Genomic DNA, 4,283 nt, shown 5'->3' with positions numbered 1-4,283 from the left:
GTGCTCTAGTTATCTTCAGTTATACCTGGTATAATCTCTGTAACCTTGATATTGTCCAATGAATTGTTATTTTGAAATTCCAGTTTACCTTGCATCTATTCAGGAACACAACAAAAAGTATACTTGCGTTGTTTTGTTTTGCACTGATATTGTAGAATTTTCTGTTTAAATTTTTAATATGGTAAATGTTGGATAGACATAACCCCATAAACAAAATATCCCTGCATTCTCATTTTTTTTCACATAAAGTTCTTAGTTTACTAATCCTATCATGAAAAATCTGCACAGTCATCACAAAGTCACTGAAGAATCCTTCCTCCTTTGTTTTGCCAGCACCAGCATTGGCCTTTGCAGTTCTTGACTGTCTTCGTTTCTGCTCTTCTGCTCTTCTGCTCTCTTTTTTCTTGAGGTCTTCTCCTCATACAGGCCATGCCTTGCAAGACGATGTTTGGGTTCGTTTTGCCTTGCGTAATCCAAGGAATCATAAGTCATACCAAAGCATTGTTTATGAATCATAAATTGTGTCTTGCCACCACCAAAATGAGTTCTGAATCCAAATACAAAGATGACGTCTAGTATGGTCTTACAAATTTTGGCTAGTTTTTCCCGAATTTCTGTCTTAGGTACTGCTCCCTTCCCAGGGTGAACAATGTCAGTGACCATTCGTTTCTGCTGAAGTAGTCTGTCGGTCATGGTCCGGATGGTTACTGTGTCTTTCATAATAATGGTCAATCTTCAAGCATGAAATATTTTGAAGAGTATAAAGGGGTTATGACAGCAAAAAGTTTGAGAATTGCTGGTTTAATCCATCAACAGAAAACATGACTGAACCTCAGCATTGAGCTACGAACTACAAGTAACACAACAGTATAAGCATAACCCGTTCCCTTAAGTTGCTTCAAATCCAGTTGTAGAAAGAAGACTAATTTGTTGCCTGAGGTGTAGACTGTAAAGCCAAATGTTATAGTAGAGACCATAACTGGGTTGGAAGTCTGTGGAAGGGGGCGGCTGGGGTGGGGAGAATAACTGGGGAGTGATTAAGGCCAGAAGAAAGGCATTTCAGTGCTTCCCGAGAGAACCCCCCTGGCTATGAAGAGAAAACGGTGGGGAAATGTGTTGTGGAGGGTGCGGGAAAAGTAGTGCCAGGTCTCTAGCAGCTCTCGGCCACGTGTTATGCTTTGATTTGGGGAACCTCTGGGGGGGTTCTGTCTGCCAAGTGCTTTCAGCTTGGATGGGTGACCTGTTAGGCATCTCCCTCAATGGTGGACACAACTCTGACCCACACTTTTTATAAGTAGAAAACTTAGAATCTTATATCCTGTTAGTCTCAAGATGTTTTCCTATTTGGGGGTATTTCAGCACTTATTTTGGTGAAAAGTTAAAAAGTTATTTGACTGCTTCTGTTTGATCAGTAGGAATTAGAAAACTTGGGCTCTAGTTTGCCATGTAAAGGCATAGGATGATCTTCAAGTAACTTCAGCTATCTGGCCATCAATTTTACTGTCTGTAAAAGGGAGATGTTTTTCCTGCACCTCACAATGTAGTTATAATGATCATACAATAGAATTTATATGAAAGTGCACTGGAAACTGTAAAGCTCTGTTTAAATTCACAATCATATAATTTTAATTTTTTAAAAAAGCTAACGTATTGAGCACTTACTTCATGCTAAGCTCTGTAATAAGCACTTTCCTCACATTATCTCAATTACTCTTAAGTGTGTCTGGTCTTATTAAATTATAGCATAGCATTGACGCCTTCATCAAGATCACAGGGTTCATGGCACACAGAACAGAATGTCATAACAGTAAATGCTTTTTTTAATAAAAAAAAAGAAAAGGCAAAAATAAAACTAAGAAACAAGAGTTTATGTTTACTGAAAATGTCCTTAATTCTTGGACTTTGGGGAGCAGGAGAGTTTGACCTCCTTGACCTAAAGGCTGTTTATCTGGGCCCTTCTTTAAAAAGGGTAGGGTGTCCAGGGTATAGGATGTCTGTAAATTACAGCACAGCCTCCCTTAATGGAGACACATTTTGTTTGTTTTTTTGGTCAGAAACTTTATAACCAGAGGGGTCCATTCTAAGATATAGAAAAGGGAGTGTAATGCCATTAAAAAGCAATAAATCTTGACTGATAGCTTCAAAGACTCTCCCAACAAAAAGATGTATCTGGAAGACTTGATGTAGAAGGAAGGGAGGTGAAGAGACCAAACCTGGCTCCTTCAGGCAAAGAAGGCCCAGGAGCAGGTGACCTGGGTTAGGGTACAGATAGGCTCCATGTGCTAGACTCAGTCAGGCCTCCAAGGAGAGAAGGGGACGTCCTGGCAGGATCACCATCGGGCCCCACAGATCACAGCACACATACAAATATATGTATTAAAGAACCCACAGGCCCCTCTTTCACCTGGGATGGTGATCAGCATTGATACAGCGACGCATTCCCATGACCAACACCGTTTGAGACCCAGGGAAATGCCTCTCTTCCTCTCCTGCTCTTGTGCCTGAAACAGCCTGAAGCCAGGAGGGTTTGTGGATTGTGCCACCTTATGCAGGAGGCAGTGCCCTGGAGTGTGGGAGGATTTGACTGGCAGAAGCACTTGGGTAAGAGAAAAGACATTAACTTGTCAAATTCTTCCTCTCAGGTAGTGGGAATGCTATAGCTTTTTGCATAATAAAGTACCATTTCCCAAAAGCACCAAGTGTCCATCTTCTTACATCTTTTGTGTCCCACCTTGGTTCTGCAGGTGCTCAGGAATTGGCACAGTATTCACTGCAGTTGCATGGAGTAGAAGAGGAACATTTTGCAACTATTCAGCTCATTCCTAAAATTGCATGTGTTAGTCTAAATGTAACTTCTAGGAAGTATAATACTTATTCTTTCTATTGGTAACTAGATGGCCTCTGAATGCTAAAATTGCAAATAATTTTACTGTTATCAAAATGTTTAATACTATTAATTAAAAATTTCAAAAATTAACATTAAAATTTAACTTTAAATAATTTATTTATTTAGCTTTAAGTGATTTAAAATTCACTAAGGGCAACATCTAAAATATAACTGTGGCAACATGGTTGATAAAAAGAAAGTTTTGCTGGTCCAGTGTGGCTCCGAGGTTGAGCACCGGTGAATGGTCCAGGAGATGGTGGTTGGATTCCTAGTCAGGGCACATGCCTGGGTTGCAGGCTCAATTCCAGGTAGGGGACGTGCAGGAGGCAGCAGATCAATGACTCTCTTATCATTGATGTTTCTGTCTCTCTCGCCCTCTCCTTTCCTCTTTCTGAAATATATAACTAAATAAAACAAAAGCAGAAAGTTTTACCATACAGACTATTGATCAAAAATATTTTAGTGTTTGTCATATACAATGCACATCTGAATTTGTTATTAGGAGATACGATGTCAACTGTTTCAACAGCAATTCAAAGATTATATACTATATTTTCTGAATCTTCCCAAAGATGAAATACTCTGATGAAACAAAGCAATGACCTTAAAATCACTCTTGGACATGTGTGATGGGAATGCTGTCTGAATCTGTTAAAGCAATTAGATTGAATGTAGGTGAGACACAAGATGCACCACAGGAGTTAACTGAAACAACACAAGAATCTCAAATAAAACGTGAATCGTCATCTTGGGTAGAAAATTAATTTTAAATTCATGCTATCCATAGCTATTTGATGTTAACTGTTGATTACTATTAATATTACTTAAAATTAACCAAAAAAATTTAAAAGACCTAAATTTGGCTATTTCACTTTTTAAAGGACTAAAACATACTTTAAACTGCAGGATATTTGTTGAAAATATGCAAAAAAAGTAATACTCCAATAAAATATAAGGACATTAGAGTAAGGAAATGAAAATGTTTACCTATCAAACAAATCATTTATGTACAAATAATTCCCAAAGGTTCTAATTTTGATGAAGACCATGTTTCTGGCTATCATAGATCGGAGTATATCTTTTAACATATTCATGTTAAAATGATAACAATGCATTTGATATTAAAATAGTTTATAATACTTCTTGCAATAGTGCTACTTTGTCACATGTGAACTCACATGTGACCTCACGACAGTCTTTGATTATATGTAAATTTGTATGTAAAGTTTATTTCCAAGTTTAATTGTTGGTTTAATAATTTTTTTGATAAAACCTATTGCTCCTGCCTTATAAGAAGAGTATTTCTCCAAATTGAAATGAATTGTGTGTGTATATATATATGTGTGTATATATATATATATGTGTATATATATATATTACAGTGACTTAAGAAATA

General features: G+C 37.4%; 1 pseudogene across 1 annotated transcript; it reads right to left on the bottom strand.

The window, feature by feature from the left end:
• Nucleotides 1–291: 291 nt before the first annotated feature.
• Nucleotides 292–693, bottom strand: LOC308560952 (small ribosomal subunit protein eS24 pseudogene; annotated as a pseudogene). Its single transcript has one exon. The product of its transcript is annotated as a small ribosomal subunit protein eS24 pseudogene (transcript).
• Nucleotides 694–4,283: the final 3,590 nt, after the last annotated feature.

This window comes from Miniopterus schreibersii, assembly GCF_964146895.1.
Source record: "Miniopterus schreibersii genome assembly, chromosome: 8".
Lineage (NCBI taxonomy): Eukaryota > Metazoa > Chordata > Mammalia > Chiroptera > Miniopteridae > Miniopterus > Miniopterus schreibersii.
Note: the sequence above shows the minus strand (reverse complement) of the source record. Positions and strands in the feature narration are given on the sequence as shown.